General features: G+C 42.1%; 1 protein-coding gene across 2 annotated transcripts in view; it reads left to right on the forward strand.

The window, feature by feature from the left end:
• Positions 1–1,821: 1,821 nt before the first annotated feature.
• The window catches only part of ldlrad4a (low density lipoprotein receptor class A domain containing 4a), a 336,816-nt gene continuing 311,407 nt past the window's right edge, over positions 1,822–27,230 (forward strand). The window contains exons 1-2 of one of the 2 annotated variants that reach the window (XM_067978209.1): positions 1,822–1,896; positions 3,125–3,273. The gene's annotated coding sequence lies outside the window, so the exon portion shown is untranslated. Of the gene's footprint in view, positions 1,897–1,921; positions 2,064–3,124; positions 3,274–27,230 lie in introns of those variants that run through there. The other variant, XM_067978208.1, reaches the window with a different exon arrangement.

Consider the following 27,230-nt stretch of genomic DNA (forward strand, 5'->3'; position numbering starts at 1 on the left):
CCTCGCTGAGGAGGAAGTTAGCAATCTGCCTATCTGAAGGAGTGCTGGAGCACAATGAGGGGAGCTGCCTGCTGACTTTCCTTTTCTCTCTGTGGAGAGGTGACTGTTTTTCAATCAGTATTTCCCCATGACAACCTGGATAAGATTATCAAATCGCAGACATGTCGGTGACAACACCTGGGATTATGGGTTACGTTTTGCTTTCTTCTCCCGTAGATATTCTACTCTGATGGAAACATTATCTCTTAACATTTTTTCTCCTCATGTTTTGTGTCTCCGAAATAAATGGTTGATGTTTGACAGGCGAGGGAACACTCACACACACAGTTTGTATTCCTTGTTGCGGTCGTGTTGCCAACTGCATTTTACCTGGTTTAGCCACGGGGGTGGAGCGTGGGGGGGGGGGGGGTCATGTTCGATGCTGTGCATATTAAATACAATTTTATTCATTAATGATCATCCTACATTCATTTCAGTCTAATTTTATTAATCACTGGGAGTAATAATACCTCTATACATTTTAAATACATTGTTAAACATCCATTAAGTTGCACCACTGTTTTGCAGCTATATACAGAAGTAGAAGCGTTGTACACAAGTACTGGACTGTTAAAAATAAAATTAAACATTCATTTATTTGGTTAATTGAAACAAAATTCAATTTTAACTCCAAAATAGAGAAAAACAATTGCATGTTTTTACACCAACCGTATCTATTTCGCTTTCAAATAAATATAGCCAGAAATTATTGATGGCGATATTAGCAGGTAAATGATAAATGCATTCTGCTGAATTCCTCAGACCCACATTTTAGCGGAGGGGCTAACCCATTTTAAAGTAAACGGATTAATGCCTGTGTTAAAACAGGGGCCAAAGGAATAGTCTACAAATAAGGCAAGTGTTCCTTTGCTAATATCGCCAACAGCAATTTCGAAACTAATAATAATTTTACTTTCGTTTTCTGTGAAATAACGAGGTAACTAGTGACTTTTTTTTTCGTCTGCCAAGTTCACATCCAACAGATGGACAAGTACAGCTGGCTTGCAGGTAAATTTAGCATGTTTTAATTGTTCTATTTCTGTTGTACGGATGTTCTGTTGTAAACTGGCATTAGAAAGGAGCGTGTGCGCACGGTACATGTATGGCCAGAGAAAACCACAGTGCAGTGAGGCTATGGAAGAATTTGAAAATGAGGATGAGCACCTTGATCTCAATTCACTGGGGCACCAGGGATCCAATCTCGGGCCTTTCTGGTCGTCTTTATGGATTAGTGCACACTGGACACTGCATTTACCAACCGTCATCAGGAGATGATTTATATTTGGGGGAAAAAAATCCATTATCATTAAAAATATATATTCAAAATAATAAAATATATATTTAAATCACCTGATGTCAACAAAATCTCACTTAACGGGATTGAACAAGGTCAAATTATTGGAACCGGTTTAAAACATTTAAAAAAAAACCCATAGTGTCATATACTACAGCCCTATTGTAATGAATGTTTATAACATGAAACCACATTGGAAAAGGTCACTTTTTTTTCGAGAAATAACAGAATGACCGAGACGCGTTTGATCCGTGCACTTTTCCTTGGAACAGCTATTTTAAATAAATAAATAACCAAGTAAGTACCTGTGCATTCCTTTCGTGGGAAAAAAAAACCGTTCAGATTTCCAAGAGTGTCACCTTCCAGTCCTGCAGGTGGCGTTGCAACGGTGAGGAGAGGGAGGGGGATTGTGCTCTTGCCCCCTGTGCCGCTGGCCTTTCTCCCCCTCCCTCCCCTCCCCTCCCTCCCTCCCTCTTTGTCTGGCGTGCGCGTCTGATGTGGAGAGCGAGCGGGAGGAGGAGTGACGACAGGCGGCGGCGGCCGCGCGGAGGCTGTGAGAGACGGTTAGGGCGGTTTGTTGGTGGGGGGGAGGGCTGGGTTGGGGGAGGGGAGGAAGGAGCTGGTCAGAGAGCTCGAGCGCCGCTCAGTGAGTCAGTCAGTCGAGTGAGTGAGTGAGTGACTGACTGACTGACTGACACCGCGATTAAACACGCAAGACAAGATCCGCGGGGTGAGTGAGTCTCGCTGTTATTTTTATTTATTTGTCATAGAGAAAAAAAAGTTTTTAAAAAAAAAAAATAAGAATGTGTTATTACTAATAATCATCATCTGAGGGGGAAGGGCAGAGAGAGGGTAGTCGTCACTTCGCCGGCTTCCTCTCGGGCTGGCGGGCTCCGTCGGCCGGCGGGGTGTAAAATGGTTGTTTGCGGTGTGCAGGAGTGTGTGTTGTGTTCCTATAGAAGCCAGACAGGGAGGAGAGCGAATCAGCTGTCTGTGTGTTAGCCAGACAGGCCCAAGTTTAATGTCAACAGGATAGTAAACTAAATACTGTAACACCATCACCAAAACACTCTTGTGATAGCAAAATCAAATCGATTTAAAGTACAGAAGTATATATTTTGTACATGCACAGTACATTACCTGCAAAAATACGGCAAAACTTATGCTTAAAGTAGCTAATGGTTATTTCACCTCAATTGAGGTAGTTTTGTGCTAATTTTATTGATAGACATTTTTGCAACATTTACTGTTTAAATCGCTAAACAGACAACTGGTTTGCTTTTTAAACAGTAAATGTGACAAAAAAACGTTTGGATGCTAAATGCGCAAGGGTGAATGTATTAATACAGTTAAATGTTTCATAATCCTAATGTGATGCTTAAATGTGCATGAAGGCTCTAACTTTTAAAAAAAAAAGTTTGTCACAAAAGTAAAGGATGATTGAGGATGCTTCAGGAAGGTTCACCTTGGATCTTAGTTACTTTTGGACTGTTGAGTAATCATGAATGATAACTCCAAGGCAGTAGTGGAGCAAACATCAATCCACCCCATTTTTCATTTCATTTATACCCTTCAATGTCAAAGCAGATCTAGGATACCTCTCGCAGTGGGAGTGTTGTACTCCATTTTATAATAGCTATATTATGTGTGTTGTACATAGTGTGGATGCTGTATCGAGTTCTCAATTTTAACATATTTGCAACTTGAAGTTTGTCATGGTTGATTTTGCTTAAAGTTTAATGGACAGTCATTTATTTATTTTGATGTTTATTGGTTCCCTTTCTGTTTTAGGAGGATGAAAAAGTGCATCAGTTTCAGTGAAGCCTTCCTAATGTTCTGGGAGATTTAAACTAATTGGGCTCCTAAGCTTTCTACCCTTGGGTTTTGGTGTTTCTGGTGTAAAGGATCATAGGCACAAAACCACATCGCACCATTGCAAGGTACAGCATGTTGATGCTCTTATACAGTTTTATCATTTAAAAATAGTTTATGGCTTCAGGTGACTTGTGTTCATTCAATGTTATGAGCATTATTTTCAGGTATAAAACAGCGGCAAACAATTCCTTCCTTTTCAAATCATACATATTAAAAGAGGATTTTATAAGATTATAGCTCTGTCATTGTAACCATACCATATTATTGGCATTATATTTCAAATATCCATAGCAAAACATCTCTCAACTTCCCCTCAAGTTGCCTTGACACTTTTTGTCCAAGTCTGCATGTTTGTATCTTCCCCGGTTGTTGCACTCAACTGCCAACATTATAGTTTTACCAAGTTTCTTCAACCACAAGATTACACTATCTTTTTGTGCAGCAAACTTTAACTGAAATTAGGTTAAGTAATTTTATGCTTCCATCTTGGGTTCTTTATGCAAGTGGATTGGTTTGTACATTGTCTTTGGCATACTGTCAATACTGCTGCATAAGAGCAATGTAGGGCGATTTGCCCTCCATTTTTGCTTGTTATAACTAGGTACAGGTTTTGATGTGAATAAAGTTAGGAAATCAATGTGTGGGGAGTTTGTAGGTGGAAACCTGTGCCCTGTGGTGTAGCATGTTGGAGCTGCTTTGTGCCACCACGTAGTTACGTAACTGATTTAAAAAAAATCTATCTTGGGTATAGTGTGTGGTTCCCATATTACACTTTTTTCCTTTTTATATCCTGTCACACATTTTGTTTAACATTTTGGTCACCCTTTGATGCAAAATAAAACTGCAGTGAATCAGAGAGCTAAAGAAGTAGGGAAGTACAAATCAAAAGTGAGTGAAGTGGCTGGAAACTACCAGTGACTTATGAAAACAACTAATCCTGAAAGACAAGTTGGGAAAACCTACCAATAAGCGCAAGGAGAAGTTGAGATAATGGAAAATTACATATTTCACAATAGCCAGATTAAACTTAACAATAAATTTGTCTTTTGTATCTTTGAGTGCTTCCAAAGGCCTCAGCCTCTCTCAGAATCTTGTCCTTCAACTTGATATTTTGCTCAGAGCTGTGACTCTGGATCAGCTGAAGGCAGATCCTACAGTGTGGTGCACAATTTCTCAGGATGCATCACTAGCATCAGCCCAACTAGAAAAAAGTTTGGTTGTTTTATTTTGACAATGTTTGAAGAAAGGCTAGGGGACAAATTTCAAAAGCCTTATTCAGGTAAATTTAGTGTTTTTTTTAAAACAACCAGGATATGTGTGTGAGAGAGAAAAACAGGAACAGGCAGGGATAATTCAAACCTGATGGTTGCTTATTAAGTAAATATGGCTGTTTTTATTTATCTTTTATCCAATCTATTTTTCAGTGGTAAAGTCTTTATGTATAACAGTATTTCAGATTGTGTATTTTTGAAAATGATTGCAATTTAAAATGGGCAATGAATTTAAGTAGGTTATCAACAAAACAGTTAAATAAAGCTGTTAACTTCATTTTTAAAATTTCAGATAGTGTATCCTCTCATTTTCTAAGTAATGCAAAAATTCCTAACTGAATTTTGCCTGTTGAAAGTAAAAATAGATTCCAGTAAGACAGAGAGTGAAACCTTTTTATTTCTTTTATGCAGGTGTATTTATTTATCTACAGAAAACAGTATTTACTTATCCACTAGAAGCCAATTACAAAACATTGTGTCTCTGGGGAAATTTTTAAAAATCTGACAAATCAGTGCTGCCAGACCCGAATCAGTGCCATCCCCTCTCTCCCTCCCCACCTTGTCCAGTGTTAACAGACTCCAGGAATCCAACAGTGATTCAAAATCTACATTCTACCTGACAGTCCCCAGTTCGTGCTGATTCCAGGTTCCCCCAGTAATGCCAAACTCCACCACCTCACTGCTGCTAAACATCAAGAACTACCTCCAAACTGATATATCTTGCTATGTATCCTGTGTTTTTAAGAATAAGGTATACAAATTAATTCCTCAGGTAATAGAATATACATATATGTATTAATGCATCTCCTGTGCTATTGCTTATGCTAAATCACAGGATATATGCTGTCTTAACTTCCCGTTGTCTTTATGTAGCTAGTTCTGCATTTCTGCCTTTCCTGCCATCTTCTGATTTTCTCACTTTCTGTTTTCTTCCACATTCTTGCTGTCTTCTTTTGCTTTTTTCTCTTCATTTTCTCATCTGGTTATTTCTCAGTCCTCTTGTCTCTCTTTCCTTGCCTTTTTCCCCCTATTTCTGCCCCCATCCCCGCTCCATTTTGTTAATTGGCGTTATATATGGTGGCCAAGGTGGGTGTATGTTCTTTTTGGGCTGCAGCTAGGGGTGAAACATTGGGTCAAGGGGTCACATTTTCAGGTGATTGGTGTAGGGCACCAGAGGAGAATTGCAGCCCTGACCACAGGCTAATGAATTGGGAGTGCGTTAGGGGCTGCAGAAGGCATCTGGAGAGATAGTATTATAAAAGCTTTACCTATGCATATATTTCCTGTTTTGTCACACTTCAGATGTTTGTCATATTTCAGATATCATACATTGTCTAATGCAGATTTCTGTGTCACACTTGGTAATTTTTAAAGAAATCTTGTCATTTAAAGATATAGATGAACTATTCAGCAAGCAGAGCCACAGTGTCTATAGACATTGAGTCTTGCATGAAATTCACTTGTGTTTATTTGACATCAATTAGATTTTGCTGCTTTAAAAGGAAACACACTTGTACTTTAGTAGCAGAATCATACCTGGGAGTAGAGTTTCCGCTTTGAGCGCAATCAGGAAATTGGACCCAAAATGCGCTGGTTAGATTAGGCTTCAGGTTTCCGCTAAAATCATTTGCACAATCACAAATGTAAAAGGAGAAACGCAAAAAACACAAGATATAGGAGCAGGATTACGCCATACGGCCCCTCGAGGCTGCCCCGCCATTCATTAAGACCGTGGCTGATCTTCGACCTCAATTCCACTTTCTCAATCCCCATATCCCTTGATTCCCTTAGAGCGCAAAAATCTATCGATCTCAGCCTTGAATATACTCCACAATTGAGCGTCCACAGCCTTCTGGGATAGAGAATTCCAAAGATTCACAACCCCCTGAGTGAAGAAGTTTCTCCTCATCTCAGTCCTAAATGGCCAACCCCTCATCCTGAGACTATGCTCCCTAGTTCTAGACTCTCCAGCCAGGGGAAACAGCCTCTCATCATCTTCCCTGTCAAGCCCTCTCAGAATCTGAGATCCACCTCTTATTCTTCTAAACTCCAGAGAGTATAGGCTCAATCTCTCCTCATAGGACAACCCTCTCATCCCAGCAATTGATCTAGTGAACCTTCATTGTACCGCCTCTAAGGCAAAATCTTCCTTGGGTAAGGATACCAAAACTGTACACAGTACTCCAGGTGTCTCAAGACTCAGCAAGACTTCCTTACTCTTATACTCCAACCCCCTTGCAATAAAGGCCAACATACCATTTACCTTCCTTATTGCTTGCTGTACCTGCATGTTAACTTCCTGTGTTTCTTTTACAAGGACATCCAAATCTCTCTCAACACCAACATTTAATAGTTTCTCACCATCTAAAAAATATTCTGTTTTTCTATTCTTTCTACCAAAGTGAATAACCTCACATTTCCCCACACTATACTCCATCTGCCACCTTCTTGCTCACTCACTTAACCTGTCTACATCCCTTTGCAGGGATCTTCCATGAACCAGCACAATCGGGTAGTGTAATAGAACATAATCGTTTACTTTTTAAATGGACAGAAAAAAGAAGATTCATTGGTGTATTTAGGAGTGGTAACCTGGTGCAGTTTTATTAATACAGCTGAAAATGGGTTTATCGCCACAAATAATCATTTTTAATAAGGGCGTCCAATCCTCCACCTGTGAGTAACCTGATTTAAAATCACTGAAAATGACTTTTAAAAAAAAAAACTAGACTGAACCATTTAATAGTTTCATTGGGGCACGCTAGTCAGTTTCTTAATAATTTAAATATTTTTTGATCTGGAAAAACTTTTAAAACGTGCCCACTAGTGTCTGCACCTTAGAAAATGAGTGCAATTTGAAGAGCCTTCTGGAATCTTGCAACTTTAGCCTGGGGACGTGGCTAGTTTTGTGGATGGGGCCTGATTTGAGCAAATTGAATCTTGAACCAGAGTAAAAGATCGCGGAAACACGAGCGTAAGTAGTTTTGGGCGTAACTGACCTATATTTAAAATTCCCCGATCTTTTGTGCTGGTTCGGATGGAATCTCGATCTCCTGGTGTTTAATGTAGTATAATGTTCCTGTCCTAAGACAGTACATCCTCTGACTTGCCATGAGCACCACCAAGGAATATATATTGCATACTAGATGCTACATTTTGTTAGATGCAAAGCAATCTTTTAAACAAAAAAGGGAAGAGACAGAAAGACGGTCACTTAATGCTGGCTGCTTCTGATCTGGAATTTAAAATTGACAAGCATATTTTAAAGTGCACAGGCACATAACAATTAAACTCTGTAAACTGTTTTCACTTAACAACGATGAGACTTTTTGGCTTGGAAAGACAGAGAGCTCTACTTTAGCAGCAGAATACATTTTGTATTACTTGGTATAAAACTCCTGTTCTTGTAAATCAGTGCATCGTCTGACTTAATGTGAGCAACGTCACGGGACATCTGCTAGTATGCAAGAACTTCTAAACCACACTCATAGTAAGCTATAGAGAAATAAATCATTACTTCTTCTTCTGTAGCAAACTCACTTGTGCTTCAGAAGACTAATGCTGTCCTTGATAGCCTCCATTCTCAACTCCGTGTAAACTTCAGCTCATCCATATCCCTGCTGCCTGTAACCCATCCTGCAGCACCCACCACCCCTCGCTGACCTACACTGGCTCCCAGCTGTTCAGCATCTTAAATTTAAAATGATCATCCTCCGGTTTAAATCCCTTAATGGCTTCACCCCTCCCTATAGGACATTAAATTTTTGAAATGCTGAAAATGAGTTTAATACCTAATGCCTTCTGTAGACTATAATGTATTCACTATAAAAATTAAATTGAAAAGGTCATACCATAAGCATTTAAAATTATGATGAGGCTTAATCCATCTTTGCACTCAGACTTGCTGGGAGTGGCACAGATATTGATGCAAATTTCAAATAAGCTCACTTGCAGTGCAAGCCTATTCATGTTATAAACATGAAGGTGTACCACTGATAGTAAATATGTGACCTAGTGCAAACCAGAGGGATGAATGGGTAAACTGCATCCTTCCTCTTGTATTTTTTTATACCTATTTCAATTAGATGTCATACTTTTGAGAACTTTTTTTAAAAGTGGTGGTTGCTTTAAGACTTTTTAAAAATGGGTTTTACAGTGGTACACAGAACTGCACAGTTGAACTGTTGATCTCTAATGTAGCAATATCAGTGGATCAGAACATAAATTGATTTATTTACACTGTTACTTGAGTGACATAACTGTGTAATTGAGTTGTGTTTGGAGTTATTTCTTCATTTGTGGGGAACCTTAGAAAAGAATAACTCTGGGGCTTCTCAAACAATTACGATGAAATATGTCTGTATAGGAGGTTTAGTGTGAAACAGTTGTTTGCAGACAGCAATGACCAGAAATTCAACAGCTCAGTGGCCTATTGAGTTTGAGAGATCAGCCAAAAATCCTTGTGGCTGAGTCTGGTCATGTGATCTGACAGTCCTTCAGTTGAAATGTAATTTAATTTGGTTTCACTAAGTACTATAATTATATCATTACAGAAAATAATTCAAGGATTTTTAATTGTAAAGCCAAGTCACAGTATTTGATGCTGTAAAGTTCAAGGTGTCAGCTATGTGTGCAAGGTTCATTGGAAATTTTTGCATTTTTGGCTTTAAAGTAAAGTAAATATAATATTGAAGAAAAATAATTGAGGGGCTTTGTAACTCAAAGTTGCATGACAATATGCTCTAAACTGTTATAATCCATCATATAATTCAAGGTGCCAATTGAAATGCTAATATTTCGAAGTGAGCTTAAGGTGTTGTAAAATTGATAACAAGTAATAATAAAAAAAAGTAAAAGTTGGAGATTATAGGGTGAGAGGGGTTGATTATCAGGCAATAGCTTTTTCTTGTATGCTGTTGAAGAGTACAAGCAAGTTACTTGCAGAACCTCCATTGGGAACAGTATTCAAGTCTTGGACAAACTGTAGAGAGTTGTTGAAGGGAAGGAAAGTGTTGGCACAAAAGAGGAAACCAAGTTTATTGAGGGCATCTTTAGTATTGGAGAAGATGAGAGAGTTCAATTTGAGATCCGATGAGATGCTGAGAATAAGAACATTGATATTTGAAGACAAACGGCGGGGGTATCACAAAGGTGGTATCTGTGAGAAATCTAAAGGTGTCTTTGAAGAGTTGAGGGATTTTATTGTGCCATTGGAGGAGATCAAGATGTAGTGTTCAGCCTTTCTTCTGCAAGAGACCTAGAGTTTGAGAGTGATATATTTTTGAGTTTCTTTTTACCATTTTTTTAATTATAAAAACTCTGGATATTTTTGACTTGCTTTTTTTATTCATTCTGGAATGTGGGCATCATTGGCTGACATTTATTACCCATCCCTAGTTGCCCTTGAGAAGGTGGTGGTGAGCTGCTGCCTTCTTGAACTGCTGCAGTTCATGTGGTGAAGGTGCTCCCACAATGCTGTTAGGTAAGGAGTTTGAGTTTTGATATGTGCAAGTCAGAAGCTATGTGACTTGGAGGTAATTGTTTTTCTGAGCACCTGCTGCCCATGTCTTTCTGGGTGGTGAAAGTCACGGGTTTGGGAGATGTTGTCAAAGAAGCCGTGGTGAGTTTCTGCAGTGTATCCTTTAGATAGTACACACAACAGCCATGGTATGCCAGTGGTGGAGGTTTAGGCTAGTGGTTGAAATGCTGATCAGATGAGCTGCTTTGTCCTGGATGATGTTGAGCTTCCTGAGTGTGGTTGTAGCTGCACCCATCCAGGCAAGTGGAGAGTATTCCAATATATTGCTGACCTGTGCCTTGTAGGTGGTGGAGAGGCTTTGGGGAGTTGGGAGGTGAGCTACTCATAGCAGAATACCCAGCCTCTGACCTGCTGTAGTAGCCATGTCATTTATGTGACTAGTCTAGTTGAGTTTCTGTTCAGTGGTGACCACCAGGTTGTTGTTGGTGGAGCACTTGGTGATGGCAGTGCTATTGAATGGCAAGGGAGGTGGTTAGGCTCACTCTTGATGGAAATGGTCATTGCCTGGCACTTGTGTAGCACAATTGTTACTTGCCACTTATAAGCCCAAGCCTGGATGTTGTCCAGGTGTTGCTGCATATGGGTATGGATTGCTTCACTATCTGAGGAATTGCAAATGGAGCTGAACACCGTGCAATCATCAGTGAACAAGCCCCACTTTTGACATGATGGAGGAAAGGTCATTAATGAAGCAGCTGAAGATAGTTGAGCCGAGGACACTGCCCCGAGAACATAGAAAATAGGAGCAAGAGTAGGCCCTTCAGACCGGCTCCACCATTCAAAATGATAATGGCTGATTGTCTAACTCAGTACGCTGTTCCTGCTTTTTCCCCATATCCCTTGATTCCTTTAGCATTAAGAAATATATCTATCTCCTTCTTGAATATATTTAATGACTTGGCCTCCACTGCCTTCTGTGGTAGAGAATTCCACAGGTTCACCACCCTCTGAGTGAAGAAATTTCTCCTCATCTCAGTTCTAAATGGCATACCTCGTATCCTGAGACTCTGACCCCTGGTTCTGGACTCCCCAGCCATCGGGAACATCCTCCCTGCATCTAGTCTGTCTAGTCCTGTTAGAATTTTATATGTTTCGATGAGATCACCTCTCATTCTTCTAAACTCTAGTGAATATAGGCCTAGTCGACCCAATCTCTCCTCATACGTCAGTCCTGCCATCCCAGGAATCAGTCTGGTAAACCTTCGTTGCACTCCCTCCATAGCAAGGACATCCTCCCTTCGATAAGGAGACCAAAACTGCACACAATACTCCAGATGTGGTCTCACAAAGGCCCGGTATAACTGAAATAAGACATCCCTGCTGCTGTACTCAAATCCTCTTGCAATGAAGGCCAACGTACCATTCACCTTCCTCACTGCTTGCTGCACCTGAATGCTCGCTTTCAGCGACTGGTGTACAAGGACACCCAGGTCTCGTTGCACCTCCCCTTTTCCCAATCTATCACCATTCAGATAATCTGCCTTTTTGTTTTTACAACCAAAGTGGATAACCTCCCATTTATCCACGTTATACTACATCTGCCATGTTCTTGCCCACTCACCCAACTTGTGTAAATCACATTGGAGCCTCTTTGCATCCTCTTCACGGGTCACATTCCACCCCAGCTTTGTGTCGTCTGCAAACTTGGAGATGTTATATTTAGTTCCCTCATCCAAGTCATTGATATATATTGCGAATAGCTGGGGCCCAAGCACTGATGCCTGCGGTACCCCACTAGTCACTGCCTGCCATCTGGAAAAAGACATATTTATTCCTACTCTGTGTTTCCTGTCTGTCAACCAATTCTTAATCCATGCTAGTATATTCCCCCCGATCCCACGTGCTTTAATTTTGCACACTAACCTCTTGTGTGGGAACTTATCAAAAGCCTTCTGAAAATCCAAGTACACCACATCCACTGGTTCTCCCCTATCTATTCTACTAGTTACTCCTACAGTGATGTCCTCGGGCTGAGATTACTGGCCTCCAACAATCACAACCATCTTTCTTTGTGTTAGATGACACTGAATTACGAGGGACAGTTAAGTACTTCAGATTGGAGCAGGAGGTTGCAAAGGGAGTGGGCAAAGCTGTGGCAGATGGAGTTTAATGTGGTGGTGTGAGGTCATCCACTTTGAGGTCATCCACTTTGGATTTAAGAAAGACAAATTGGAGGATTTTCTAGATGATGTGAAACTAGGAATGTTGGAGGAGCAAGGAGATTTGGGTGTCCATGTACACATATCGCTAAAAGCTAGTGGATAGGTATAAAAAGCAATCAAAAAGGCTTGATCTTTATTTCAAGGAGGCTGCAATACAAAGGGGAGAATGTTATGCTTAGTTGTATAGAGCCTTGGTCAGACTCCATCTGGAGTACTGCGTTCAGTTCTGAGCACCATATCTCAGGAAGGATATATTGGCCTTGGAGGGGGTGCAGCACATATTCACCGGAATGATACCAGAGCTTAAAGGGTCAAGTAATGAGAGCAGGTTACATAAACTTGGCTTGTATTCACTTGAGTAAAGAAGATGGAGGGGAGATGTAATTATGGTGTTTAAAATGACAAAAGGATTTGATAGAGTAGATAAAGAGAAACTCTTTCTTCTGGTGAGGGAATCTAGAACAAGGGTATTAAAATTAGAGCCAGGCTGTTCATGAGTGAAATCAGGGAGCACTTCCTCACACAAAGGGTAGTAGAAATTTGGAACACTCTTCCCACAAAAGGTTGTGGCTGCTGGGTCAATTAAAAATTTCAAGACAGAAGTCGACAGATTTTTGTTAGGTAAGGGAATCAAGGGATATGGATCTAAGGTGGGGAATTGGCTTGCGGTACAGATCAGCCATGATCTAACTGAATGGTGGAACAGGTTCGAGGGGCTGAAATGGCCTACTCCTGTTCCTATGTAACTCACTATTTGGAAAAATATAAGCTTTTAAATGTGGTTGGAAGGATAATTTAATTGTCTGTTGAAGTTAAAAGATGCAAATCAAAATACATATTTGAACAAATTGCACAATGTTTGCATTTGAATTGAGTAGCTTTGCTCCTTCCCCTAACACCTGTCATCAGACAAACTGACTAATTATTGAAACAATGGGCCTGATGTTACCAGGGCTGCGGGTTTTCGGCAGGTGGGCTATCGCGCCCGTTGAAATCAGTCAGCCACCCGCGCGATCGTAGCCCAATTGGATCCACTTACCTGCTCCTCCGGGTTCCCCACTGCTGATCTGCGCGTCGGGCGGGCTGCGCAGTGAGATCTGTCAGCTGGAGGAGCTCTATCTAAAGGGGCAGTCCTCCACTGACAGATGCTGCAACAAACAGAAAAATCACAGCATGGAGCAGCCCAGGGGGAAGGCTGCTCCCAGTTTTATGCTACCTCACTCCAGGTATCAATACATGGGGTGAAGAGGAGGGCGAGGACAGAGATCTTCCCCCCGGCGGGCGGGAGGAAGTGGCCTGGCTCGAGGTGGCAGAGGAGGTCACCTGCACCACCAACATATCGCCCACCTGCATACAGTGCAGGAGGCGCTCCAATGACCTCAGTAGGTCAGCCAAAGTGAGGACACTTACTCTTTCCCCTACACTCTGTCTGCCACATCACCGCCTCCACCCCACATCTCCTTCTGCACTGCCAACATTACTCTGTCACATCACCCCTCATACCCACTCAAACCTCATCCTCATCGGACCTGCACCTACTCACCTCGCCAGTACTCATCCCGCCACGACCACGCAACCCAATCCTCATACAATCTCATGGCTCTATCTCATACTCACCTTCTCGTGCATCTCTTTCACGGTCAGCCTCACTCAACTTGCCACTACCTGTGCTGCAGCCACAGGGCATGCATCACATATGTGCAGTAGGCAAATGTGTCGTGAGCATGAAGGGGATGCACAAGGGTGTTTGAGGGTTTGTCATGGTTGTTACTTATATTGAATTTCTGACCAACTCACATTACATATTATATTGGCACCACTACTGCCATGTCTTCGCGAATCTTGTCTGGTCTGTGCAATAATGCCTTTTCCTGAGGATCACTATGAAGACCTACAACTGATGCCACCCATTGTGTCACTGCAGAGTGCGTGTAGGTATATTTGCAGGGCTCTTTTGTGCAGACGGCTGAGAGACGGCGGTGATGTCCCCGGTTGCACCCTGGAAGGATGCGGAGGAGAGGTTATTGAGGGCAGTGGTGACTTTGACAGCGACAGGTAAGAAGATGGTGCTCGGGCCAGCCAGGAGCAGCTTGGCATGAAGGAGGCTGCAGATGTCCACGACTACATGTCGTGTGACTGAGCCTCCGTGTGCACTGCTGCTCAGAGAGGTCCAGGAAGCTGAGCCTCGGTCTGTGGACCCTGTGGCAAGGGTAGTGCCCTCTGTGACGCATCTCTCTCTGCGGTAGCCCTCCCTCCTGCTGTACAGGTGGATGTGTCACAGCACTCTGTTGTGGAGCTCCACGTGTCAGAGGTGGCTGGCAAGGTTGGTGAGGCTGGTGATGCTGTTCGCCCTCCGAGGAGGTCATGACTGCAGCTACGGCGGCCCCCATCCGGAAGATGTACATCTGAGGGGGTCCGCAAAGTAGGTACATGTCTCTGGACCCCGGGGTAAGTGCGCAAGTTGGTGACTTTGATTGTCAGGAGGAGGGTGGTGGAGGCCAAACTTTGTCCCAAGTGACAGAGTGGCCTCCTGCAATGAGTGAGGGTATCCCCCCCCCCCACCTGTCAAATGGACCTTTGCAGCTGCCACAGGCTGACAGCTGCAGCAGGTCCATTTGAAGTGGGAGTGTTTCCCCCAGTGTGGGAAACAGTCCCAGTTTGCTCTAAAATCCCACCCCTCCTCACATAATCCCTTAATCAGGTCAGTTAATGACCTGAACAAGCCAAATAAATACTTTCATGTGGCATCCCGCTGGCTTTAATTGCCTGCGGGATTCCCACCAGCGGGGGCTGCGCGCGCACGCCGGCGCGTCAGCGGGGAACCCGGAAGTGCGCGGGTTCGAGGCGGGCTCCGGTCCCGCTCCGGGATTTCCTGATTTTCGGGGCCCCCCCGCCAGGAACGCACCCGATAGCGGGTGCTAAAATGCTGCCCAATATATTGAGTTAGGTTGGGATAATTTCTGTGAGTGAAGCTGGTTTTTAATCATGTATGTACTATGGCAGAATTGAAGAAGCTCATATCAAGCTAAATATTTGACAGATATTTAATTTTTGTCACAGTGGGTGTATAAAGATGTAAACAAGAATCATCAGAAATAATAGGAATAAACGGGTCTATTGGAGTTTTTTGAGGAGGTAACTAGTAGAATAGATAGGGGAGAACCAGTGGATGTGGTGTACTTGGATTTTCAGAAGGCTTTTGATAAGATCCCACACAAGAGGTTAGTGTGCAAAATTAAAGCACATGGGATCGGGGGGAATATACTGGCATGGATTGAGAATTGGTTGACAGACAGCAAACAGAGAGTAGGAATAAACGGGTCTTTTTCCGGGTGGCAGGCTGCGACTAGTGGGGTACTGCAGGGATCAGTGCTTGGGCTCCAGCTATTCACAATATATATCATTGATTTGGATGAAGGAACTAAATGTAACATTTCCAAGTTTGCAGATGACACAAAGCTGGGGCGGAATGTGACCTGTGAAGAGGATGCAAAGAGGCTCCAATGTGAATTAGACAAGTTGGGTGAGTGGGCAAGAACATGGCAGATGCAGTATAACGTGGATAAATGTGAGGTTATCCACTTTGGTTGTAAAAACAAAAAGGCAGATTATTATCTGGTGATAGATTGAGAAAAGGGGAGGTGCAACGCGACCTGGGTGTCCTTGTACACCAGTCGCTGAAAGCGAGCATTCAGGTGCAGCAAGCAGTTGGGAAGGCGAATGGTATGTTGGCCTTCATTGCCAGAGGATTTGAGTACAGGAACAGAGATGTCTTAATGCAGTTGTACAGGGCCTTGGTGAGACCGCATCTGGAGTATTGTGTGCAGTTTTGGTCTCCTTATCTGAGGAAGGATGTCCTTGCCATAGTGGGAGTGCAACGAAGGTTTACCAGACTGATTCCTGGGATGGCAGGACTGACGTATGAGGAGAGATTGGGTCGACTAGGCCTATATTCACTAGAGTTTAGAAGAATGAGGTGATCTCATCGAAACGTATAAAATTCTAACAGGACTAGACAGAGTAGATGCAGGGAGGATGTTCCCGATGGCTGGGGAGTCGAGAACCAGGGGTCACAGTCTCAGGATACGGGGTGCGCCATTTAGAACCGAGATGAGGAGAAATTTCTTCACTCAGAGGGTGGTAAACCTGTGGAATTCTCTACCACAGAAGGCAGTGGAGGCCAAGTCATTAAATATATTCAAGAAGGAAATAGATATATTTCTTAATGCTAAAGGGATATGGGGAAAAAGCGGGAACAGGGTACTGAGTCAGAGGATCATTTTGAATGGTGGAGCAGGTCCAAAGGGCCTACTCGTGCTCCTATTTTCTATGATTCTATGAGAAGAGTGGATAGGGTTGAATGATGAATGGGGGAGATTATTCCTGTAAAGAAGAAACAAAGTAAGTTGGAGAAACGGGCCCTGGGGAGCCTCTGATAGAAGGAGCGATCAACCACACTGCAAATAGTGGTTTGAGAGGAAACAAGATAGATGTGAACATCCTTTTTTAAGGGGATGCCATGTAATGTGATTCTAAGGTAACTACATCATTTTAAAGTTCACGCCAGATCCTGAAACAAAGTGAATGATGAAGAGGGGAAATACATTTGAATAGCCATTTTTTAATTATGTCAGGTATGGTATATCCACAATCTGTCAATTCCATTGCGTATTTCACTTGTGTTACGTTTTTTGGAAAATGCAACTTGTAAACTTTCCAGTTGTGTGGTTTAGGGAGCTTTAATGGCAATAGGTTATAGGATATGTGATTAAAGGGTTCATCAGCACCCTTGCAATATAATTTGTATGGATCATGTGAAGATTGGCTATCGAGATGAAGCAGATTATTAATGTTAGATATAAGTTTTGGGTCTGCCTTAGGTATGCTCCTGGGTAGAGCAGTGCTGATCTCCCCTAAAGAATAGCAACAATTTACAACTATATAGCACTTTTAATGTAAAGAAAAACTTTCTAAGGTGTTCAGAGGCTTAAGAAGAAAAAATGGATACCAAGCCATCACTTCCCCTCTCTGAATTTTCTTCCAGAATGTCTAGTCATTCGTGGTCAAGGCCCTTGCCATCCATGACATTATTACGGAGGATTGTATTTACATCCTGGCTTTGACTGAAACTTGGCTTACGGGTGGTGACACTGCCCCTTATCGAAGTTGCTTTGCTTAATTGTACTTTTGACCATTTGCTCGCCCAATCCCTTCTGTCCCCCCTCTTGAGCAGGTAAGGCTATCTCTTGTATAAGGTGCAGTGCAGACCTGCTTTCCAAATATTCTGTGCGCCCCCCCCCCCCCCCCATAATGACTGAGCACACTCTCCTAGGAAATTTAGTCTGCCTGTTGAGGGGTGAGCTTTCAGTCTGCCTTTTCCTAAGCCCTCAAAAATGGTTGGCTCCCTGCACTTACTCCAACCCCCTCGGTTGGTACTTTCCAGGTCTTCCTGAGCTGTGAAACTCCTAAAATCATTTGGTGCACTGCTTGCCACCACCCCTACCCATTCCGCCTGACTTCATGGTGTTCAAAGCCAACGTAGCACTCTTTTTTTCTGTCCGAAATTGCCTCAGCCCCTGCCTTTCTTCAGGTGCGGGGAGCCCTAAACCACAAGCAATTTTGTGGAGACTGGTTACTAATGGAGTCCTGCATGGATTGTTGTTGGGACCATTGCTCTTCATGATCTGTATCAGTGATGTGGATGAAAGCATTGGGGATACTGTTCGTGGATGACAAGTGGTGGTATCAGAATCCTTGAGGAGAGAAAAAAATAAAGATTGCAATCTGATCTAGATGTGATGGGGAATGGACTCGCATCTGGTAGATGAGATTTAATGTAGATAAATGTATTGTAATGCTTGTGGTCAGGACTATTGTCAAGCATGTGTATACCATGCTGGGTTCTGAATTAAAGTCTCTTTAAAGGGAAAGAGGCACCATTTCCTGGGAGAGTATGCCTGTACTGCCCAATATCTAATTTTACAAAAGTGTAAACTGGGGGTGTAACAATAGACCCCACTTGGGATCTAAATTTGAAAGTGTCTTTTGCACATGCCCTTGTACACTTCTCCAATCTTTCTGTAGGTGGACTGAAATACGTATTGAGATGACGGCAGATATGAATCATTAAACTGCTTTATTTCATAGACTGCATGTGAATGTACAGTCACTGTTCAGAAAAGTCAAACTATCACCATGGGTAGGGACCGTCGATTTACAAGCAGCCTCTAATTGACTGCATGATATGCCTATTTAGACCACTTCCTTATAGTTAGTACTTGAGCAGTGGCACTAAAGGGAGAGGCCAGGTTAAACACAGCTTGATCCTGGCAGCTAATCATTACAACAGTGCTGCAGACCCCAGATTACATTTGAGCAATGCCATAGGAGATCATCTAGATTTCAACATAAGTGCTGAGCTATCCTGATGATGGCGTGGTTACAGACTTTATGATAAAACATATGTTAGTAATTCAGTTTGTTAGTAATCATAGTCTAGAGGGATGAAATTTGCGAACACATTAAATGCAAAAGCTAGCTTGACATTGATTTTGAAGCCACTTTCAAATAGAACAATGTCATTTAATTATGTTAATTATTGAACCTAACATCAGCTGACTGATATCTGCAGACACTTGGGAGAACACTCTGTGGACTAAGGCTTCACCTAACAGCCAACAAGCTTTTTTGTGGTGTTATGGTAATTTAATTTGTTTTTTATTCATCCACATAATAGACTTGATAGCAAAATTAAAGCCCATGGGATTAAAGGGACAGTGGCAGCATGGATATAAAATTGGCTAGGGGACAGAAAGCAGAGAGTAGTGGTGAATGGTGGTTTTTCAGACTGGAGGGCAGTATACAGTGGTGTTCCCCAGGGGTCAGTATTTTTTATATATATATTAATGACCTGGATTTGGGTATAGTGGGTATAATTTCAAAGTTTGCAGATGACACGAAACTCGGAAATGTAGTAAACAATGTGGAGGATAATAACAGGACATAGACTGGTGAAATAGGCAGATACGTGGCAGATGAAATTTAATGCAGACAAATGTGAAGTGATGCATTTTGGTAGGAAGAATGAGGAGAGGCAATATAAACTAAATGGTACAATTTTTTTTAAAGGGGATGCAGTAACAGAGAGACTTGGGGTTGCACATATATAAATCTCTGAAGGTGGCAGGACATGTTGAGAAGGCTTTTTTAAAAAAAAAGCATATGGGATCGTGGACTTTATTAATAGAGGCATAGAATACAAAAGCACGGAAGTTGTGCCACACCTTTTTTAAAAAAAAAAGCACTGATTAGGCCTCAGCTGGAGTATTGTGTTCAATTCTGGGCACCACACTTTAGGAAGCATGATAAGGCCTTAGAGTGCAGAATAGATTTACTATAATGGTGCCAGGGATGAGGGACTTCAGTTATGTGGAGAGACTGGAGAAGTTTGCATTGTTCTCCTTAGAATGGAGACTGTTAAGGGGAGATTTGATAGAGGTGTTCAAAATCATGAACGGTTTTGACAGAGTAAATAAGGAGAAACTATTTCCAGTGGCAGAAAGGTCGGTATCCAGAGGGCACAGATTTGAGGTGATTGTCTAAAGAGACATGAGGAAATATTTTTTTTATGCAGCGAGTAGTAATGATCTGGAATGCACTATCTAAACGGGTGGTGGAAGCAGATTCAGTAGTAACTTTCAAAAGGGAATTGGACAAATACTTGAAGGAAAAAAATTTACAGGGCTATGGCGAAAGAGCAAGGGAATGGAACTAATTGGATAGTTCTTTCAAAGAGCTGACACAGAATGATGGGCTGAATGACCTCCTCCTGTGCTGTACCTACTATGATACTATCTAATTCCTTTAGAAATCTGCTTATTCCCTACAGTAAATAGATTGCATGACTAGTTTGTAATTAAAAGTATGCCAAATGTCATTGGGCAAACTTGTAAGTATTCAACCAGTCAGAACTTACTTTTAATTTTCTGGGTGAAAAACATGCATTTTGGTGTTCTGTTGATATTTTAATGTAAACTTACTTTATATAGAATATTTGGAGGATAGTTTTGTGGTAGTAAAAGCCTTTAGGGGTCTGTGGATGTGATTTCCTGCAAATAACAACACACTCTCTCTTGTCCTAACTTTTTTTTTTATTTGTTCACGGGATGTGGGCGTCGCTGGCAAGGCCGGCATTTATTGCCCATCCCTAATTGCCCTCGAGAAGGTGGTGGTGAGCCGCCTTCTTCAACCGCTGCAGTCCATGTGGTAAAGGTTCTCCCACAGTGCTGTTAGGAAGGGAGTTCCAGGATTTTGACCCAGCGACGATGAAGGAACGGCGATATATTTCCAAGTCGGGATGGTGTGTGACTTGGAGGAGAACGTGCAGGTGGTGTTGTTCCCATGCGCCTGCTGCCCTTGTCCTTCTAGGTGGTAGAGGTCGCGGGTTTGGGAGGTGCTGTCGAAGAAGCCTTGGCGAGTTGCTGCAGTGCATCCTGTGGATGGTGCACACTGCAGCCACAGTGCGCCGGTGGTGAAGGGAGTGAATGTTTAGGGTGGTGGATGGGGTGCCAATCAAGCGGGCTGCTTTATCTTGGATGGTGTCGAGCTTCTTGAGTGTTGTTGGAGCTGCACTCATCCAGGCAAGTGGAGAGTATTCCATCACACTCCTGACTTGTGCCTTGTAGATGGTGGAAAGGCTTTGGGGAGTTAGGAGGTGAGTCACTCGCCGCAGAATACCCAGCCTCTGACCTGCTCTCGTAGCCACAGTATTTATATGGCTGGTCCAGTTAAGTTTCTGGTCAATGGTGACCCCCAGGATGTTGATGGTGGGGGATTCGGCGATGGTAATGCCGTTGAATGTCAAGGGGAGGTGGTTAGACTCTCTCTTGTTGGAGATGGTCATTGCCTGGCACTTATCTGGCACGAATGTTACTTGCCACTTATGAGCCCAAGCCTGGATGTTGTCCAGGTCTTGCTGCATGCAGGCTCGGACTGCTTCATTATCTGAGGGGTTGCGAATGGAACTGAACACTGTGCAGTCATCAGCGAACATCCCCATTTCTGACCTTATGATGGAGGGAAGGTCATTGATGAAGCAGCTGAAGATGGTTGGGCCAAGGACACTGCCCTGAGGAACTCCTGCAGCAATGCCCTGGGGCTGAGATGACTGGCCTCCAACAACCCCTACCATCTTCCTTTGTGCCAGGTATGACTCCAGCCACTGGAGAGTTTTCCCCCTGATTCCCATTGACTTCAATTTTACTAGTGCTCCTTGGTGCCACACTCGGTCAAATGCTGCCTTGATGTCAAGGGCAGTCACTCTCACCTCACCTCTGGAATTCAGCTCTTTTGTCCATGTTTGGACCAAGGCTGTAATGAGGTCTGGAGCCGAGTGGTCCTGGCGGAACCCAAACTGAGCATCGGTGAGCAGGTTATTGGTGAGTAAGTGCCGCTTGATAGCACTGTCGACGACACCTTCCATCACTTTGCCGATGATTGAGAGTAGACTGATGGGGCGGTAATTGGCCGGATTGGATTTGTCCTGCTTTTTGTGGACAGGACATACCTGGGCAATTTTCCACATTGTCGGGTTGATGCCAGTGTTGTAGCTGTACTGGAACAGCTTGGCTAGAGGCGCAGCTAGTTCTGGAGCACAAGTCTTCAGCACAACAGCTGGGATGTTGTCGGGGCCCATAGCCTTTGCTGTATCCAGTGCACTCAGCCGTTTCTTGATATCACGTGGAGTGAATCGAATTGGCCGAAGACTGGCTTCCGTGATGGTGGGGATATCGGGAGGAGGCTGAGATGGATTATCCACTCGGCACTTCTGGCTGAAGATGGTTGCAAACGCTTCAGCCTTGTCTTTTGCACTGACGTGCTGGACTCCGCCATCATTGAGAATGGGGATGTTTGCAGAGGCAGTGTCAGGTACCCAAAGGAAAATATTGCTCTATCTGCAAAAAAATTTTTCATTACTTATTTTTGTTGCCATATATCTATATTAAATACAGAAATTTAATGACCAATGACCTGGTGTGGCCCCAATTTGAAAATCTATGATGTAAGCTTAATTTTTGAAATAGTACCTAATACTGTAGGTTTTTAAATAGGGCTGTCAAGTGATTTAAAAAAAAAATAATTCATTGTGATTAATCTAGTGATTAAAAATGTTAATTTCAGTTAATCTTGATTTTAATGACATATTTAATTGATCCAAATATTGCATCCATAATAACTGATGTTCTTATGATCGTTCAAATAATAACCCAGCATAAAAACCCTGTGTTCCTATTTCTGGATTCATACAAATCTTCTGTATTTCTAACATAGCCAAGTGTATTCTACTTGCATACAGGGTGCCCCAAATGTGCTCTCAAGTCACAGCCACCTGATCTCGTAGCTGCGATTGTGCTGAAGATCAGCATATGGACAGAAGAGCTCTGCTCTGTAGAGTTCTTGGGAGATCTCAGGACAGGACTGCGCAGGAAGTTTAAATTCTGCCTACCCACTGGGTTAATATTAATCAGAGGCGCATTAACGCGCAGGCATATAGGGCCCATGTCACCCAGACAAGTATGACGCCACCGCCAGGGAAAGGAGCAGCAGGAGACTCCACCTAGAAACCCCCCTTCAGTCCTTAATCCTCCCTGTTCTCCTACCACCTTCCCAGTAGGATCAACAGCAGCCCCAGCGTGGTGAAAAGATGCTTTTTTATTTTTTTGGGTGAGCTTGAGAGGGGAGCAGGGCAGCCCGCACCTAACCTACCCGCCAAAGCCTCTCCTGGCATTTTCTCCATCATTGATCGTTAGCAGCAGCATCATGGTGGGGGAAGAGAAAAGCAAAGCTGAAGTAGCCAGAGATAATAATTGTTACCTGACAATACATGTGTCATTGTCCAGAAGCTTTCTGAGAATTGATACAAAGAAGCTGGCAGCCCATGGATTGGAAACATGAAGGGCTAGTGCGGGCTAAAGAGTGGGGAATGTTAGACTTTGTTTTAATGGATCGGGAAGGTGACTGAGTTAACTACCACGATTAACGTGTGTTAAAAAATTAACTTGTTAATCGCACAAATTAACTGCGATTAGTTGACGGCCCTAGTTCTAAACTAAAATTACTTGACCCAATATTTAGTTGCTTGCTAAAATATTTGCCGACTATTGAATTCTTTACCCCAAAAAGCTGTGGAGGCTGAGTCATTGAATACATTCAAGGCTGAGTTAGACAAATTTTTGATCAGCAAGGGAGTCAAAGGATATGGGGAAAGGGCGGGAAAGTGGAGTTGAGGTAAAAATCAGATCAGCCATGATCTCATTAAATGGCGGAGCAGGCTCGAGGGGCCGAATGGCCTACTCCTGCTCCTATCTCTTATGGCCTTATCAGAAGTCGAAGTATATGCACGTTTATATTTGTTAGATTTTTTTGTTGGGGAGCGCTTGTGGCTGTTTCCGGTTTACATTTGTCGCCAGATGAGCTAAACTCCACTGTGTAACTTGGAGACCCAGAGCATAAACAAGCAGCACTAAATTATCACTTCCTTTTCTAGGAAATTGTAAACAATTTTACAACACCAAGTTATAGTCCAACGATTTTTATTTGAAATCTACAAGCTTTTGGAGGCTTCCTCCTCATTTACCTGAGGAAGGAGGAAGCCTCCGAAAGCTTGTAGATTTCAAATAAAAATCGTTGGACTATAACTTGGTGTTGTAAAATTGTTTACAATTGTCAACCCCAGTCCATCACCGGCATTTTCTAGGAAAGGAGACCTCGAACTGATGGGAGATTCACAGACCTACATTCTTGCTCGGGGTCTTGCTATTTGTACTTCCTGCAGTCAATGGCAGGGAAACCATGCAGCTGCAGTCAGCTGCATTCTTGTAATGTAAATAAAAACCTTGTAATTCTGGTGTTCAGCATTTGATTCTTCTTGTTTTGAGCTTTATAGACTTGGTCATATTGCTAAATGCACATTTCAATTTCTGAATATATTTAATACCTTCCAATTTTTTTTTTCTGGAGGCAACTGGCCCAGCCAAGTAAGAACAATGTTGATGCTGAGTTATTTATAGGATTAGACCAAGTCCGATTATATTGAGCTAAGAAGCCTGTAGGCGACTATGAAAGCATGTAACTGGCAAATTGAACATTTAGGTATGCTGGTGACAAATTGGTGGATAAATTGGGTCCTGTCGGTTAGGCATATCCTGAGATCAATTAGAGGTTCATTGTTAAAGTTTCTATACATTGATAGCTGCAAGTGTGAGTGTTTCTAATTATTTTTGAGTGACAGCTGCAGAATACCAAGTGCAGCCAGTAGGACCCCTCGTATTGCCTAGCTATGAATTGCACTTTACCCACCAAGAGCAATCTTTTTGCATGCATGTTTACATGCACACATAGAGCTCCGCTTCTGGTTGATAACTTTTAATAGTTTTTCTGAAAACATGAAAAAATACTCTGCAGTAAGTCTACAAAGCGACCTGAAGGGCCAAAGGAGCACTTTTCTGGCTTGACACTGCACTGCAGTTATACTGCACATGGTGTCAGTGGACGCCATTGTGCATTGACACAAAAATCGCAGTATAACTGCCCCCTGAGTGCCCTCTGATTTCCCACGTGAGATTAGAACATTACCTCAAATTCCATCATAGATATTTAGTTTATATTCTACATGCTGATGTTGGTGACCCTATCCAAAATGTTGTCCTAACAACGGTGCTGTCTTTCTGGCATCTGGAGTTGCTCATTGGTGGTGGGGGAGGGGGAATCTTATTTTGCCTGATGTTTAGGTGACTTTTCAAAAGACTCAAGTTGAGCAGATTATACATTTTAGGAGCAGCAGGGTGGAAAGGTTCCAATATGATAGTCAATAACAGACCAGTCTTATAACCTGGGACATGAAAATTATACATTTTAGATATACATTGTATATTGTATTTTTCTGCAGCAGTGTCCAAGGATATAGGAAGTATCACAGTGCTATGCTACAATGCACTAAAATAATTTGTCCTCAAATTTATAATGCATGTAAATTATTCTTCCTGCAATCTATTTTGTTCTTACCTACTGAGCTTTTCATATAAGAGGAAAAGTGTATGAGTAAGTTACAAGCAGAGTTGAGGTGTTTGTTGGTCGAAACTTTTAAATTCAGCAAGAGCAATTCACTTTGTTTGAGTCTTCGAGAATATTGTGACTGTGTTTTAATAACAGACAATGATGCACAACTGAGAGTAATTACCGGACAGTAATGTCTTGAAGGGGTTCAGATTATACAAACCACAAAAGTTCAGTAGGTTTATGACTGCCTTCTGTACCCCAAAATGAGATTATAGACTTAAAATCATTCCTGTTAACCCATTTCTAAAATGATGTTTTCTGTAGTTAGTAGGAATGGTTTCACTGCATTTTGATTTTTCTTGTTGCTTGCATTTCATGACATATATTGACCTAATGCTCAATATAGTTGATGCACTGTGACATCCTTATTGAAGAGTTAGTAATTTAATGTAATTATGGGAAGTTTATTGGGTTATCTGGTGGTTGTGTACTGGGAAATATGAAATGTTGAAATAAAAATGATGGCGTTTTGAAGCGATGCCAGTCGACATTTAAATTAGCAGTTTTTCAGCATTTTATTAACCAATTTGTGCCAAGTTGAATTTTGATTTAGCATCTTAAATGTTTCCAAAATGGCAAAGTTCAATTTTGACTTAAATGCATATGTATCAGGCAAATAAGTCTGCACTCAAGAGGAAATATTTGGCTATTCTTCATGCTTTTTGTCTGAACTAAAATAGAAATGTTGTTATCTTTAGGTAGTTGTTGAATGATTGTACATTGCGTTGTGAATGTTGCAAAGAGTAAATTGTGATCCTACAATACACTACTAGAACTTTAAGAGAAAAACTTTTTATGCAACGTAGTGGACTCCAAGCCTGTTCAAATGTTGTTTTTGACCTAGGTAGTTCATGGGAGCAGATCATATTTTGCTCTCCTATCACATGGAGATACCTCTTTTGCTCAACACCATCCTATTCCAAATTGGGAACTATTGTAAAGAGAATTGGTGATGTGAACCCCTTAAACAAGGTGCATAGGGTGTAGCTAAAATGATTTTAATCTTTGAAGTTTGCTACAGGCAACTGTATGTATGCGTGCAATGGCAAAAGATTATAGTGTTTCTGTCTATGCACTTTTAGGTTATGGATGTATACTGCGGAACTTTGACTGTTCCTCCAGTTCCAGTATATAGAAAATTTAGAACTTCTTGTATTGAAATTTGACTGTCGGTTTTCTAACCCGTCACATTTTAATATCTGCAGTCTTTTAAATCTTATATTCACCTTACCCTCTCTCTAAATCCCTGTTATCAGTCTTTTTCTCGCTTGTTATAAGTGATTTATTCCAACAAATGTGTTCTAGAAATGACATGCATTAAGTTACCTCCGCTTAATTTGCTTAGCTAGTAATTGATACTCATTTTAAAACCACAGGTATATTTTAGATGCGCAAATTGGCATTGGGACAAATAGATCAGAGAGTTAAATGCATGGCTCAAAGACTGGTGTGGGAGATGGGTTTCGATTCATGGGGCACTGGTGCCAGTACTGGGGAGAGAGGGAGCTGTTCCGTTGGGATGGGTTCCACTTAAACAGGGCTGGGACCAGTGTTCTGGCGAATTGAATAGTAAATAGGGTTTTAAACCAAAAATGGGGGGGGGGAGGGGTCAGGTGAGGGGAAATTTAGAAATCTAAAGAGAAAAGTCAAGGCAACATGGTGGTGTAGTGACTTGAGTAAAGATAAGCACAGTGTGGCAGGAAGGGACAGAGTTTAACGGTAATAGTGCATCAGCGAATAAGGTGAAAGCAGGGAAAAATGATAAAAAGTAAAATTTAAAGGCTCTTTTATCCGAATGCATGAAGCATTCGTAACAAGATAGATTAATTAGTGGCACAAATAGAGATAAATGGGTTTGATCTAGTAGCCATTATAGAGACCATGGTTGCAAGGTGACCAAGGTTGGGAACTAAATATTCCAGGGTACTTGACGT

This window comes from Heptranchias perlo, chromosome 3 (genome assembly GCF_035084215.1).
Source record: "Heptranchias perlo isolate sHepPer1 chromosome 3, sHepPer1.hap1, whole genome shotgun sequence".
In the NCBI taxonomy this organism is placed as follows: Eukaryota; Metazoa; Chordata; class Chondrichthyes; order Hexanchiformes; family Hexanchidae; genus Heptranchias; species Heptranchias perlo.